The 17,276-nt window shown below is 42.6% G+C and overlaps 1 protein-coding gene across 5 annotated transcripts in view; it reads right to left on the bottom strand.

Annotated features, from left to right (window-relative positions):
* The window catches only part of LOC138628285 (plasma membrane calcium-transporting ATPase 1-like), an 87,790-nt gene extending 71,591 nt beyond the window's left edge, over positions 1-16,199 (bottom strand). For all 5 annotated transcript variants that reach the window (XM_069711255.1, XM_069711251.1, XM_069711252.1 and 2 more), the window contains exon 1: positions 15,811-16,199. The gene's annotated coding sequence lies outside the window, so the exon portion shown is untranslated. The remainder of the gene's footprint in view (positions 1-15,810) is intronic.
* Positions 16,200-17,276: the final 1,077 nt, after the last annotated feature.

Here is a 17,276-nt window from a genome sequence, read left to right as displayed (position 1 = left end):
GTGTGTGTGTGAGCGCGCAGAAAACACAGGCTGCCATTCATACGAGCGGGTGGGAGGAGTGTATCTAACAGTCCAATCAGAGAGCAGCCGAGCAGCTGACCGGCTCGTATTCAAGAATGTGATGTGAGGAGAAAAACATGTTTCTGTGTCAGTGACGAGTATGACCATCGATAGCAGTACAATGTAAAGATTAAATTTAAGACGAAAGTTAAAGTACTTTCGTCTGTAGTGTCTGTGTCTCTAATGTGTTACCTGCACAACCGATACCCATAATCTGAGCTCTTAGATTACAGATTCAGGTTTAGTACTGAGTTTTAGGGCAACAATACTAACCGATGGTAGCGTCATGGTGGGATTATCTATATTAATTGAAAACGTATTCAGCAATAATTAATTCATAAATGTATTAATAGGAACAGTTACGGTACATAAATAGATTAGGTGTCAAATTAATAAATCCCTTTATAGCAAAAGCGAAAACAGTACAGCAAATTGACAAGTTTGAAAAAAACAAAACTATACATAAACCAATTGATTAATGGAGAAAAGGAAAACCTTCACATTGGCATAGCTGCGACCGGAGAATGATAAGAGATTTTGAGTAATAGGCAACTTAAATGATTTTGTTTTTTTTGATCCGTCAACTAATCGATTAACCAACTGAGCATGAAAATTACTCTTTGACTCCGTCGAGTAATTTTATATCGGCTTTAATTTCAGCTGCTTCCATTTCTTTCACAGAATATTTTTGGGTGTCAGCGTCTTAACATATCAACATCTGGGCGAAATCAGCCGTCCATCAAACCGCTCCAATTCTGCTCCTAAATGATGACCTGTTCTACCAACACAGACGCAGCCGTCCAAGGGAATGAAATACAGTTTGAGTAAAAGACACAGAAAAACTTCGACCATCTGAAGCTGCCTTCTGTGGCGCAGAAAGCAGAACAACAATATGACACATTCAAAGTCACGTGAATACATGGCGCGTTCGAAATGTGCTGTATGGACGGACACACGGACACCCACACCCACACCCACACACACACACCGAGAGCTCTCGTGTGCCCAGGTGAACTTTGAAATGAAAAGCCACTTCAGTTTCATTGAGCACATGATCTCACACAAGCGGAGGCCAACAGGCTCGCTGACTGTGCTCCGAGTCAACAGGTGAAAAACACAAAAGCCACGGGTCGCACGGCCAAACCCACGTATCAGATTCTGCTCTTCAGAGATCCAGAAGCGGCAGTGGAACAGAGGAGAATAAATTCAGTCTTTGTAAAACAAGTTGAGATTTCTCTCCCCAAACAGCAGCGGAGCGAGCAGGTCGTTGTTCCTCTCTGATGTTTTTTTTTTTTTGTGTGTTTTAACAGATTTCGTCTCGTCCCAGTTCGGAGCGTCTTGCGACAGCGGCGAGTGCTCAGATCCGAGCTGTGCGGTTCTGTGTGTGCGTGTGCACGCTGCGATGAATGGCTGCGTGCCGATTGTGCTCCGTCACCAATCGCAGCTACGCCCGCCTCTCCAACACAAAGAGCGCATTCCACCGACCCGGCTCCCAGCTCCCAGACCAGCACCGGGACCGGGACCGAGGTCTGAGCAGGATTCAGACCTGGTACACAGAGACAGAATGTGTGTGTGTGTGTGTGTGTCACAGTTTCCTGTTGAGCAGAGCTGCTGGTCAGCTCAACAGCAAACTGACAGGAGGTCAGAAAACAAACCACAGCGGGGACTCTCTGCAGCGTCTGCAGTCTGAAGAGGAACCAGGACTGACTCTCAGCAGGGTTTCCACTAAGAACTGTACGGCCGCCCAGATCCTGTCGTAGCTGACCCCGTGACCGGTCCTGGCTACAAGCTAAAACCAGAACTACCGCCACCACGTGTCACTCAAGTTGCTGTTCACATCCATGTTCGTCTAGACTCTAAATATAGCTAGTAGGACGGTGCCATACGATTTCGTTTATAATAATATTGTTAATATTTCTAATTTGATTTAAATCATATGGTGATGATGGCAATATACCAACTTGTTGACGTTGTGACATCAGCGTAACGATATGACATATGTTACCTGCATAACTTATGCACAGCAACAAACATGGCAGAAAGCTGTTGTGTTTTATCGAGTTCATTTTTGTTTTGTTTTTACTGAATATTTGACCGTAAACTGTTTTTGTTTACGCCGGCATATGAAACTATAGCACTTATTTGGTTGTAATTGTATTGAAGAATATTGCAGAAATACCCTATAAAATATCCAGCTCAATATTTATCAAAGACTTTGAAGGAATTTGGCCAATAAAGATGATTCTGCTGGAACAGTAGACGATGCTTCAAATATCTATGTTGCTGCAAAGAAGCTACAAAAATGGAAAACGTGAATGCTTCACACATATTTTCAACCCAACAGAACGGAACATCTACACAATCACTCCAGTTCCAATATGGACCCAACAAGAATAGCGTCAGCAGCTCAGTAGCTGAACAAAAATAGGACGTGTGTGAGGTAACGGCGACCTTTGACCACCACGGTCAAATCAGCTCATCTTTAGGAGCAAGCGAACGTTTGTACCAAATTTTAAGAAATTCCCTCGAAGCGTTCGAGATTTCCCGTTTAAAAGCCTGAGATGGACCGAAAACTTTACCTCCGGCCACGGCTGTCGTCGGCACGATAACAGTGAAATGACAGGAACTGCTGATTCATTTAATGGTGGTCTCTATGAGCAGGATACCAAGAAAACGCTTTCAAAACTTCTAAAAATATATATATATTGTAATCTTCAGATTATTAGTATTGATTGTAATTTTAAAGGGATGCAGTGAACAGTTTGTGGTTTCTGATGCAGGGAGAGAAGCGGCTGTTCTCAAATGTCAGTACAGATCTGATGAGAAACTTTATTATGTTACTGTTGTATACTTGGACAGTATACAGCTCTTCAGTGGAGCTTCAAAGGATTAGATGACAGAAAAAGACAGAAGTCTGCTGGTTAAAAAAAAAAAAGAAAGAAAAAAGAGCGAATACATGTAATTTGATCATGACCCCACCTCGGCTGGTTTCAGTCCAAAAATACAAATCAGTTATGGTTCAGGAAGCAGCTACTTTCACATTAACCCTTCACGTCTATTACAAAGTTTCTCTGAAGGTGCAGAAGCAGCAGCTATGAAACACGCACACGCACACACACACACACACACACACACACACACACACACACACACATACATACATACAGCACCTGTTGCCTGTGTGTGTGTGTGTATAGGGAAGTGAAATCCTGACGGTTGCCAACACAACATGAGGAAACCATTGAGCCTTCACTTCCTGTTGGCTCCCCATCCGGCCTCCATCTGCTCACTTCCTCCTCTTACCGCCGCCTCTTTCTGACTGACTGAGAGGAGACACTCGCTGACGCACACACACGCCTAGTCTGCAGTCCAAAGTCCAACTCAGACGGATTCTATAGTTTGTGCTGTTCACTCGTTTCGAAGCCTTTTATGTCTTTTGAAATTCGTGTTATGTCATCGTGCTGCCATTTCAGAAAACGACGGTGCAGTGGGAAGCACTGTCACCTCACAGCAAGAATGTTTTAGGTCTGAATGAAGTGACAACCAACAGTGAAGTCACCGGTTGCTTCGTGAACGACCGTTGTAAATTCTCGGGTTTTGATTTCGCACGTCGCCGTGTTTCGGAGACAGAAATAATCATATTGGGACGATCTGGGTGAGCAGGTGTTGGATAGGACTCGATCTGATCAGGAACCGGAGGACACTACGCCCCGCCCGCTGACAGCGATAACCTGACTGCACCACAGGCCTGTCAATCAAATAGACACGCCCTCCACCCCCCACAAATTCTCTTTTTGAGGATTATTTTATTAAATGGACTGCCAGAGAACTAATAAGAAGTAGTAACTTTAGCAAACAACACCATAATGACTCATGGAAAGAAATTTGTGACTTTGTATTTCATGGAGGGAGTTGAATAGGAGTCTATGGAGCCAGCGACAACCCCTGCAGGCCCTCAGTGGTATTGCACTTAAAGGTACTTCTGCATTGGCCTCATTTTTAGGTAGGTAGGTAGGTAGGTATTTACTTTATTAATCCCCGAGGGGAAATTTTTTTGGAGACCTGAAAGCATTTTTTTTTTTCTTCTACAGTCTATGCTTCTTCCTGTGGCAGTGGGTGTTTTCTCTGGGGGCTACAGCTTCCTCCCACAGTCCAAAGACATAACTGATTAAATCATTATTCATAAGTGTGAATGTGAGTGATTGTCTTGCCTTTCTGTGCTTGTCCTGTGATGGACCTGTCCAAGGTGAACCCTGCCATCGCTCGCAGTCAGTTGGGATAGATAACGGATGGATGGATGAGGACTGAAGCATATGTGATTAATTTGCCTTTAATATGTTATTTTCTTGGGATGCTCGACAACGTTATAAATCATTAAACAGGACTCATTCATGATTTAATTGGATTTTTACACCAATATGATGACGTGCTTTCATCTGTTGGATATTTCATTTGCTGAATTAAAAACAGACATTTCCGTGGGTTTTTCTATCTATTAACAGTTTCTCAATGGAACAGAAAATGTGTTGTACAACTACATAATATATACCGACGTTGATTAACATATGCTGTGCTCTAATGGAGGATTTTGTCAACAATAAGCATTCCTGACATCAAGGAAACTCAATTTGTGATGAAAGACAAAAACAATATCTACTTTTTCTTTTCTTCTTCTACGTGGAATAAAAAGCAGCACACAGCTCGCCCTCGCGTGAACACCCGTGTATATACAGAGAGTTTATGATGATACGACATCAACAAAACAACTTTGAGGACGAGCCCGTTACCATACGTCAGTGAAGCAGAACCACACACGACGTTAGATTAGAATAAAATAGATGAATTTAGGATGCAGTGCCTCTAAAGATTTATACAGTGATGAATTGATCAATACCGAAATGAGTCACTTGCTGCTCTCTACAGCGCGTCTTAACCATCTGGCAGCCTGACGGTTAAAACCTCTCTGCTCTTTGACACACACACACACACACACACACACACACACACACACACACACACACACACACACACACACACACACACACACACACACACACACACACACACACACACACCTTTCTTCTGCAGCCTCTGCCTTTTTATTCCTTCATCTTTATCAGTTGTTAACATGCTGCAGAGGGATGCCAAGTAAGCTGCCCGCCTTAAATATATGCACACACACACACACACACACACACACACACACACACAGGACTACAGACTCTGCCCTAACACCGGTGTAAAATTACACAGACGCTAAGTCCTGGAGCCGAGTCAGTTCACTGCAGTCTATTTGATATACAATATCCAGTGAACATTAGGAAGCCTTCCTGCAGGGAGCGGCCGCTCTACCTGACTTGCATGCAAGTATGACGGCGGAGGAGCTGCCCTCTCTTATCAGGCCTTGTAAGAGGACACTGGTTTGAGTACAAATAGGAAAATGATGCACGTCATGACTTCACTGGCGTCACCAGCAGAAAGTAAACGGATCCATCAACAAAAAACATTCAACGTCCGATTGCATAAACTAAATAAACATCCATAATATTGATTGGCTGAGCTTTGTCTATTAATCGTGTCAGATAAAGCACTTACTCTGCTTAAAGCTGCAGCCCACTCTCTTTGGTGATATGATGCGATTACAGCGGGACATCTGCAGGAACTGAGGGACAATTTATAAACTCTGTAGTTTATCCATTAACTGTTACTCAATGGGGCATAATTTACTACATCGTAATGCGGTATACATAAATATCATGGCATCCAACCTACAGTTCTTGTATACTGCTTTATGATATGGTACTACAACTAAAACATGTTTTAATTATCAATAAACATGTTGATTAAACCATTTATTCTTTGGTCGATAAAACATCAACAAGCTGTAAAAAAAATGGTCGTCACATTTCCCCAGAGCCTGAGGTGGTGCCGTTAAATATCTCGTTTTTGTCTGACAAACATTACAACAAATAAAAAAATATTCACGTTACTATGATGTAAGACAAGGACAAGCAGCAAACTCTCACGTTTCAGAGCATATACACATCAAAGTTCTGGCATATTTCTTGACAAATGATGCAATTATTTGCATATTATTAACAACTTTGTACATTATGAAGAGATAAATATGTCTATATGCATATAAATATGCAATAAAGATTTTTTTAAAAAAGAATTTGAGATACATCTTCAGTATTTCTATCAAATTGTGTACTTTTAAGCAACATGGAGGAATTATTATGACTCATCAGGGGACTCTTCCTCTGAGGAGACTATCAGCTGATAAAAAACAGGGAAACTGGTTATTGATCCTCAAAGCAACAAGCATCATCTGACATCAACCTGTGACCTGCAAACACAGTGTCAAGCACACACACACACACACACACACACACACACACACACACACACACACACACACACACACACACACACACACACACACACACACACACACACACACACACACTCACCGCAGTTCATCACATTCACAACAAGCTTCAACACCTTTCTGCACTGATGGCTTCATCAGGATTAACACACAATCGCGCGCACACGCACACACACACACACGAGTGTCACAATCGCACCTTCACCTTCATGAAGTGATAAAAGTTCAAGTCAGTGCGCCAAGAGGGAAAAATGAGCTTAAACCAACACAAGTTCCAGAAATCCTGCTTCAAAGTTTATAATAATGATGAACATCATACAGATTGCTGAATTTATAATAACGCGTAATATTTAGAATAGTATTTCATATTCTTGTGAACTTTACTGCATTACATTTCATAGTTTTTAACCCTGTTGTTGGAGTTATCGTACCACTTTTCTTTCAGCTCATTTATATTACATCGGTGAAGAATCAGACACCAGCCTCACGCAGATGAATCACTGTTTCCCCTTCAAATTAAGAGCCTCTCTGTCTGGGCTTCATGTACTTGTTCACACCTCTCACCGGTTTGTGTCAGATGAGCCTACTTTCCACTTCATCTGAACGCGGTACAGAAAACAGCTGCTTCCGCGTGCGGCCATGCGTGGATGTCTAAATGACTGCAAGTAGGCCAGCGGCGTTGTGCATATGGTGAACAGCAGCCCGGCTCCAGATCACTGAATCACCCTCCACATCTTTGATTGTGTCGGTGTTTCAAACAGGTCTGCCTTTGTTCTAAATAACAACCGTTGCCATTATTGGGGGAAAAAAAAACAACAACAACACAACAAGCCAATCGTAGTGTTTGTGGGTGGGACGAAGGATGAGGACATCATCGTCATGATCATGAGGCTGAGAATCATGTGTGTTGATGAGATGTCTGCTGATGGGACTAAATTTGCGACAAAAAAAAAAAAAAAACCCGACTGAAAAACACGAACATGAACACTACGCCAGAGAGGACGGTGAAAAGAAATGACATTAAAATTCAGCCAAATCATCAGGGTACAAAACTGCTAATTATGTTCTGATCAATAATTAATCAAATCATTTTAAATAAATAGTGTAGATTGTGAATAATTTGATTAAGAACGTCTACGAATATAAGTGACATCTATCAAGTGGACCCACAGCTCAGCAGGCAAACACAAGAAATGACTTGAAGATCAAGATTAACTGCTTTTAACATGAAAATACAGCTTCACTGAGTCATACATTTGTGTGCGTCGGACACTGGAAAAACTTCATATGAAAGGGTGTGGTTTGGATTCAGTTCCTGAAAAGTTGGTAAAGCGCTGACGCAACTTTCTTATTAAACTTTTGATCACAACTCATTATTTTCTTTATTAGTAAAATGAGTGAGGACAGATTTAGTTCTTCTTAACAGACTTGTTTTTGGTTGCCGTCCAGGTAAGGTGTTCTCTGCAGCATTTTTCTCAGGCAGAAACACAAGTCTGTAATACGACTGTTACTGTGAGCAGTGATTTCAGGAGAATCTCTCAGTTTTAACTTTAAAGCGTGTAATATCAATTTCCTAACAGGAAAAATCAAGACCTCCATTATTTGAGTTTGATACATTTATCAGCTGGCTGTCACGTGTTTATGAGGCCAATAATAAAAACCATCACGTGCAAACAAAGGTTAAAAACCTTTAATCTTTGACTACCTTATTTTTAACTTTAGTCACTACGAAATGATGAAAGCTGAACCTAATTATATTGGATAAGCGGATTTGATGAAAAGCTACTGGATAGCAACCCTAATCACACAAACGCTTTATTGACAAGTCAGAAATCCTGCCAAGTACCGACTCTGATTCAGTTCATCGCTCTGAAACGGTGTTGAGGGAAACGCAGTTGTTGATCGTCTCTCCGGCTGCTCAGACTTTCCTGTCTGACACACACACACACACACACACACACACACACACACACACACACACACACACACACACACACACACACACACAGTTCTTATGCAAGTGTGTGTCAGGAAGAAGGCACTCTCAGATGGTTACAATCATCAATCCTGCTGACGCCTCCATGTCGTCTGTGTGGATATTTCCAGGGAAGCAGGTGCGGCGTGAACCCGCTTGCGGAGAGGCGCCCCCATGTGAGACGATCCAGTGAAGAGGCGGACGACGCCGCGAAGGGAGTCGACTGTCGTCTCCGCGTGGACACCCGGGTCAAAGTGTCGTCCGTGCCGAGTTGTTTGTTCATGTCTTAAAGTGTGTTTGTTGCCACTTTGAACCGCGGTTTCTACGAGTGGACGAGAGTCAGCGCTGAGAAAGCCCGAAGCATCGGTTCTGTTGCTATGGTTACCTGCACTTTGAATATACTGCCCATTGGACCGCGTGCATTTAGATACATGTTCTTGCTCAAAAATGAACTACATGTACTAAAGGACTACTCTGTTTTGTTTTGTTTTTTTGCTGTGAGACAACTGTACGTGAACCTCAACACTTTCTGCAGATGTTGAACGAGTAGCAGTCCACTGGATTGTTTGTATTCTCGAACAGCTGGATTCCACTGTACAAATGGAACAAATGGGACCAGATTTAAAGTAAAAAATATATATATATATATATATATGATTAAATGGAGCATCGGCCTACTAATATTACCTCAAATAAAGGTCAGCTGATGCAAATACCACACAAACACCTGTACATGAGCCGGCAGTCTGCCTCAAACACATGGGGGAAACTAAAAAAAAAGGACATTTTATTTCATCTTTTGCATTTTAGGGTGCCAAAAGATTATCTTTAATTTCAGCTTTCCCGTTTCTGAAGTTTTTTTTTAATGTTTAATTCGGATTAGTGTCATATTTGGCGTTATCCGTCTGGCTGTCTGCAGCTAATTGTCACTGCTGCTTATATTGGCACTCCTGACAAGGAAAGAGGCTTTCCTGGTTAAATAAAGGTCAAATTAAAAGAATAAATAAATAAAAAAAAGGGTACCATTCAGCCATGGTTCTCCATTCCAGTGTGGGTATGAAATAATGATAAAGGGTAATAGCTCGATTATAACCACAAACACTGGGGCTACGCTGCACAGGGAGCATCCATATCTTAAATGTAGGACTGAGCTTCTCGCAGCGCCACTGCATCTATTAATAATTGATGTGGACTTACATAAGAGACAAAGTGTGCGCTGCCGGATGTGTTTCACAGGCAGGGATTCCGTCCGCAGAGGGGTTTCCGCTGAATTATAAACAGCTCCGTCCAGACCGGACTGATGGACGCCGTTTTCCGTGAATGATACGGAAGCGTACGGGTGGAGGACCGGACGGTGTCATTACAGTGATGCCGCCAAGCACATTAGGGCCCGGTAACATGATAATGTTTATGCGCGAGGTCAGGCAATAGCGCTTATTCCAAGGTATCGATCCCTTTAAATGTCTCCAACTCGTATAGAACAAATGGCAGCGTTGTTTTAACTGGAGTTTTGCACAATGTAAGTACTTAGATAGGTTTTAAATAACATTAGAATAACAAACACAGACATTACTGTAGGGTTATTTTTGTCTGTAAATAGTTTCTCAATCCAGTCTCACGATAATTTGCTGTATAAAGCTGAAATATTGATATTAGGGCTCCGATTTGTTTTGGTTAAATCAATTAATCAAGCAGTTGTTTTCATCTGGAGAATGTTTAATCATAAAGATTGTAATAATTGCAATATTTTGGCAAACAATAAGCACGGCTGAAAGCAGCTCAATGGTGGAGAGGTTAGTTTCTGTTACAACTAGAACACTTATTAACTAATAGTACAAGACTTTAAAATGAATTAATAATAAACTATTTATTGGTATTTTATACCCTTTATATACTTAAGAATATTGTTATCACAGAAATACCCTGAAATCTTGTGATATTTTCAGGTTATGTCCGAGCTGATGTTTTCAAATGATTAATCAAAGAGGTTATTAAGTTTATACTCAATAAAATAAATAATCATTAAATATAGTGGTGAAGCTGCAACCGCAAACTGAACATGGCTTTGCGATTTAAGGAGTTTATTAATTAATCACTCCAAGGCAATTTTTTTTGTCAGTCAACTAGCTTTCATAATATAAATTATGCTGCATCCGTGACGGAGGATTTAACCACGTCACCAACCCCTCCATTCTGCAGTTAGCTAAATATTGCGTAGCAGTCATCGGACAGATTTTGATAATGGGAAGATTTCTCAAAACACTTCTGAAAATGCAGGGGTCAGGTCCACAGCGTTGACTCACTGCTGTTATCGAGTTCCAGCTGTACAAATACAGTTTACATTTTTTTTTAAATGGTGTTTCTTTTCAGGATCAGAGTATGAAAACAAACAAAATGTCAGACAAAACATAAACGGTATCCCACAGGTAAATGGAATTTAGCTAAAAAAAAATGAAAAAAGAAGAAGCATTTCCAGGATGAGCCTTTAAACACTCACGTGAACATCACGGTTCAACAGGTAAACAGTCATAAACCAACAGAAGACTGAAGTCCGAGCAGTTCAGAGTTCAGCGGTGAGAGAGGAGAGTTAAAGGTACGAAGGTGAGTTCAAGAAAAGGGACAACATGCAACAAAACAGAATAGATGAAGCATCAATAATGCTCAGATTGATTTGAATTTTCTACATTTTGTATAGGACTCAAAGGACTCTTTGTGATCACAAGTCTGGCTTTTCAAAATCAGCCCTAAACTTAACTTTAACTTGATGTGAAACCTTCGTCCGGCTGTTGATACCAAACTAACTTCAGCCTAGTGTCTCCTCTGCAGCTTCAGTAATCATTCAACAACAATAAACATACCAGGCATGTGCTGTTGAGGTCATAAAAACATAAAGATGTGCTGATTTTTTTCTGTTATCAACATTTGAAAAAAAAAAAAAAAAAAAAAAGTAAGAATATAAAAATAAGAAATTAGAAGACGTCTCGGTCAGCTGTGATGGCACGTTAAAGTATTTCCACGTCTCGCACCTGGTTTATCAAAGATGAATAATGATGATAATAATAATAATAATAATGCCAGTAATCCTCCATCCCAACATTACAGAACACATCACCGCCCTTCGGTACAACAACCTGGTGTGTCAGACGTGAGGGTGACACCTGGGATTAGGAAGGCCGTTCTTCAGCGAGAGAAGAACGTCTGCGGGACGTTAAGAGATCAGACACCGAGTCAGCATCCGTCGCTTCCCGTGGTCGTCAGGACCTCGGCGGCGGCCGACACGAACGGAGCACTCGCCCGTCTGCAGGTAAACGTGACCCGCGAGGCTGGCGGGAGAATACCGATTACGGTGAAAGCTGGAATTATTCCCAGACAATATCATTAAGATAATTTCAAGTGTGTCTGCGAACCAGTTTTGTGTTTGCTTTGGACCACGCCGCGCTCCATCCATCTATTATGGAAGAGGAGGGCAGTACGTAGGCATTCATTACTGAGGTGCCATCGCTTACGTAGAGCAGAAGCTCATCGTTTGGCCGTTTTTACTAAGAAACCCGCCCGAGAGATCCTGGAAGTAGTTAAATCTCGAAAATATAGGGATCATTTGGCTTTCAAATACAAGTTGTCATCTAAAACGTCTTCCAACAGATGTGAGGAAACTTTAATTTGGAAACAAAATGCAAATATATTTGACGTTAGTCAATCTTCTTCGTCTCAATGACACTCGGAGCCTCGAGCCGAAATGATGAGCAGCCTCCTCACATGTCTTTTGCTTAATTAGTACTGTGTTTAAGGGTCTAATTTCCATTTAAAACAATCATACATTTCTAATTTGTATCAAATGGTGCATTTTATTTCCTGATTACAGGGAAAGAAATCATTGAATTTGATTACTTGCATGACAAAAACTTATGACAATTTCTGCTTGGTTTGTTGCAGAATGTGGATATCAGTCAGATTCACTGTGACTTTTTCACAAAGTCCTTTTCACCTCAAGGTGGCCTGGTAGCGGGCGGGTTAGCACTCAGAGCAAGAAGGTTGTGGCTCTGAGCCCGTGTTGAGTTCGTATGTTCTCCCCGAGAGCCTGCGCGGGTTTTCCCCGGACGTTCCTGCTTCCTCCCGCGGTCCAAAGAGGCGAGTGTTCAGTTAATTAGTGATTCTGAATGAGTGTGAGTGTCTTGTCTTTCTGCGTTGGACTGCCCGGGGTCATGGGATAGACCACAGCCAGTACAGAGATAACGCATGAATGACTTTTCAATTGAATAACTTCCTATGGAAACTATCTTCAGCCACCATTAACCCGAACAACCCCCCTCCCCACCTCCCCCGCGGGTCCGGTTCCCCTCTGACACTGCAGTAATGGCCACAGTGCCGTATCGTCAATACCTAACCATTACGGTGTGTGGCCAATCCCAGAACCCAGTAGTACCCTTTCAAAATAGGGTAATCCTATCATGGGGAGAGGACGATGACATGGAGGTCAACGACATTCAGGAAATTTGGAGAAAACTGTAGTTTATAGAGATGTTTATATGCAGATGTACAAGCTTTTATAGCTGAGACTGCAACTAATTATTATGTTTGTGACCAAATAACCTGGTCAATGTTTCTAAATCATCAGCTTAGAATATAAAGTGTCATAAAATAAAATGGTGAAAAAGTCGATCAGAGCGGTTTGTCCAATTAATGGCCCAATACACAAAGCAGTGTACGTTGATATAAGTGATCAATCAACTCATCTTTTCAGCTCTAGTTATGTCAGATGTAGGCCACCTTGCCTGAAGCAAAGACCACAATACTTTGTAGAAAATACTTTTTTTTTTTAAATCAAAAAGTATATTATTCAACCCTCAGGGAATACGAGCAGAGGTGCCATATTACACAACCATCAGCATACCTGCGGTTAATCCTATTTGAACCTTCACAGGACATGATGCAGCAGGATCTGCGCGGCAGACCGCCTCAACTGAACCAGCGCATGAGGAAATCCCTGGCGCCTGTACTGACCATTAAAATCCATCCGTGCATTTTATCTGACGGAGATCCGAGAGGAGCGAAAACTTGTTAACCAAACCAGGTCTCAGCATCAATAAAGAGCCAGTGCATCACATCGGTGCAACACTCCCTACCAGCTTCCTTCCTCATGTTTAAACGGATACAAGCAAATGTGCACGATTTGGTGGAAAACAAAACGACCTGTGGACTCGCAGTTGGTGAAATTCAATGACTTCATCGGACAAGCCCCCGTTATCAAAACTGGAAATGTTCCCTTTCAGAGGCAGCAAACAGCAGAGTCATTGTACCATCATCATCACCCTCCCCCCCCCTCCCCTCCTCTCCCTCCTCCCCTTTTAGGATCACCTGAAATTCAACATGTTTTAATAAAACGCCTTCAAAGTTTCTCCTCAAATAATTTTCGTTGCAAAAAAAAACAAAAACAAAAAAAGGCTTCTTTGTTTGGTGAATTAGCGCAACAGAAAACAGAAGGAGCAAATGCCCTCGTTTGGAGGTCACAAGCTGAGGAGGAGTCTCCATGAGCCAAGATGCGGGATCCCCCCTCCTTCCTAACGCAATAAGGCAGGACACACCCAGATCGAGGTGGGGGGGGGGGGGGGCATGGATGAAATGAGAGGAGGAAAAAAGAAGCAAGAGCTGCTGCTGCTGCTGCTGCTGCTCCTCATCCGCCCATCTTAGCAGATGACGTAAGGACGGTTCTTCACGAGTCCCGTTAATTAAAATAAAAACGTACTCGGTAATGATTTTTTTTTTTTTTTTTTTCCTCTCCCCACCCTCGTTCAATGCAGCCAGCCCGGAAAAAAACAAACAAAAAAACAACAAAAGCAGAAGTATTATTTACATTGTGAGTGCTAAATGTGGGGAAACCACTCCAACAAGCTTAACAAGCTCATCCCGACGGCGCCGCATTCACAGCAGCACAGGGAGGACAACAACGGTACAAGAAATAACAAAATAAAAAGACAACACAATTCATATCACCGGAGGGGGGGGGGGGGGAGAAACCACCGTAGCAACCAGTGCCCGATAAAAAAAAATAATAAATAAAAATAAATAAAAGCAAAGCCTGGGTTTTTTTTTAGTTTTTTTTTAATCAAGTTACCAGAGGTCGTGTAATTTACTGATGGCAACCCAAAATAATAAAAAAAAAAGGTTATTTTTGGTTACCAGGGGAAATATCACTCGGAAAGCAAAACACTGCGGGCAGAGACTATTAGTAAACTGTTTCCAGACACTCGGAGACATCCGCAGGCGGTCTGATGCCCGCCTCGCAGTGAGCGGTACGTGCCGCCCCCGTCACCCGGGGAGACCCGCCACCGTAGCGCCGCTCACAATCCGACAACTCTGCATTACATTTCCATGTCAGGTACTTAACGTGAAGATTATGCAAATCCTAAGAACCTGGGTGAAATCGTCGTAAACAACTCCTCGATTCGGCGAGGACAGTTTTTAAAAAAAAAATTTTTTTGGGAGGAGGGAATTAAAAATAACAACTTTATCAACTGGTGTGCACTCAATCCCCCGCAAGGGGGTGGCGGTGGTGGTGGTGGTGGTGGTGGGGGGGGGGGGTGCCTTGGAAAATACACAGCGGCGCGGCGACCGACGAGGACTGCGTACCCCCCCCCCCCCCTCCCCTCCCACACACACACACACCGTTTTAAAAGTTGATGTTTTATCAAAATGAAGCGTTATTCGATCAAATAACACGCGTGTTCAAACCCGCACCATCGTAAAAAAAACAACAAATGTCCCTGCGTGTGCTTTAAAATGCGTTTTCAGGTTGGTTCGGGGAAAAAGAAGAAGAAGAAGAAGAAGAGAGACCGCAAGTTGGCGCCCCGCATTATTGAATGGAGACCTGACAAGCGTCGGAAGGAAGGAAGGAAGGAAGGAAGGCACGTATCGGGGCTGTAACCTGGCTTACTGTCGGGACGATTGACGAGGAGAAACGGATAGAAACAAAACAACAAAACAACAAAACAACAAAAAAAGAAAGGAAGGGTGTTGAGATACATTGTTGATATTAAACCAGCGGGGGGGGATACAACAAAATCGATGGTATAACGTCCACGGACGGGATAGTCGAGCGGTCACACCTGTGGAAAATCCCACATTTTGCCCGTAGTTTGTTAATAAGTGGGTGTCAAGGTAAAGAGGCAGCCGTTTACGAACGCTACCCGGATGCTGAGCAGTGCGGACAACCGGGGACACGACAGACTCCTTTAAAAAAAAAAACCCACAAAAAACACGCGTTAGAAAATAACGTCTTTCAGCCACGAGTGAATGGGGAAAGAAAAAAGAAAAAAGCGCAGTGGAGGTCGAGTAAAAGTTGAAATTATTATTATTTTTTTTTTAAAAGCTGGAGAATAGACGTTACCTCCACTTGGCGGATCTTTCGGTTGCCAAATCACGTCCTGTGTGGCGGTACGGCGGTACGGCGGGGCAGCGGCTTCACTTTAGAGGGGTTCGTCCATTTCCCAGCAGGGCTCCAACTTGACAACTGCAGTGGTGGAAAAATGACTGACACACCGGGTGTGTGTGTGTGTGTGTGTGTGTGTGTGTGTGTGCGCGCGCTGGGGGGGTCTTCAACGTGCCTTTGTTCCGCCGTTTAAACCAGTTTCTTTTGACAGTAATTAGCCTCGTAGAGGCAGCAGCTCCGGTCCTCCAGCAGGCAGCCCCGAGAAAGGGAAACAAACCAGGTCCAGATTCACAAATCAATCCTTTAAAAAAAAAAAAAAAAAAAGGAGTGGGGGGGGGGGGGGGGGGGGGGGGGGGGGCGCGCGGGGGGGGGGGGGGGGGGGGGGGAGATAGATGAACTCAGCCCCGCGTGTGTGTCTCTCTCTCCTGGAGTAAAAAGCAGAGGAGGAGGAGGAGGGGAGGGGGGGAGAAAAAAAAAAGGGCTCTGATAACAAAGAGCTCGGTCCCGTAAAATGAGGTCTGCTGGTGTGTTTGTGTTGCGGTGGGTGGGACTGGAGGGGTCCGGCACAGTCAACCAGGGCCGGAGAAAAGACCCAACGTCCGGATCGGCGTCTTTTCCTGGCGAGCTGGGCAACTGAGGGAGGGAGGTGAAGCTGGTGCCCGAGACCGCGAGAGAGGGAGGGACCAGCCCGGGAATGCCCTGTTTTTAAGGTGGATCTTTGAATTAATGAGGTTATGAGGCGTAAACACGGCGCTGCAGAGTCCAGGCTGGAAACTTGAGAGGAAAGGAAGAGGAATCCAACATCTGGATCGGTTCTGGAGCGACGCAATGGAGGCTTATCTCAGAGAAATCACACGCTGAGATACTCCCCCTTTTTTTGAGTTACCTTCCGAAGATATAACTCAGGATTTCCACGGTAAAGTGGGGGGGAAAAGAATAATAATATCTGATAAAATAATATTTATTTTATTATTTCCGTAGAAAAAAAAAGTTGAAACTATTTTCATTGTGTTGCAAGCAAAAAAAATTCTTTATATTTCCTTAAAAAAGTTCAAGCCTAGTAGCTTTAGAGAGAGAGAAAAAAAAAAAGGCATTCATTATGAATAATTAGGGCTTAATTTGTGGAATTTAAAAAACTATTCTGAGAAGTGAAACGGTAAAAGCAGTAAAGACATGCGACAAGTTAATGTGGTAATACTTTAAAATAATATCCCTATGTTTTTAATTTTCTCATATCTTTTCAAATCTGTAATATTTCCAAAGGAAAGTTGGAGCATTTTGGGAACAATGGTGCATCATGTTGTTGGCAAAAAAAAAAATCCCTAATTTGAATTTTTTTTTTTTAAAGTAGTACTTTGAGGAAAATAAGTAAAAATAATACAATAATGTTGAAAAATAAAAAATATTTTGCACATTAAATTTGT

This window comes from Brachyistius frenatus, unplaced genomic scaffold (assembly GCF_029030835.1).
Source record: "Brachyistius frenatus isolate BFR_SWC_R1_liver_20210118 unplaced genomic scaffold, ASM2903083v1 Contig_98, whole genome shotgun sequence".
In the NCBI taxonomy this organism is placed as follows: Eukaryota; Metazoa; Chordata; class Actinopteri; family Embiotocidae; genus Brachyistius; species Brachyistius frenatus.
This window is presented reverse-complemented; position numbering and strand designations above follow the sequence as displayed.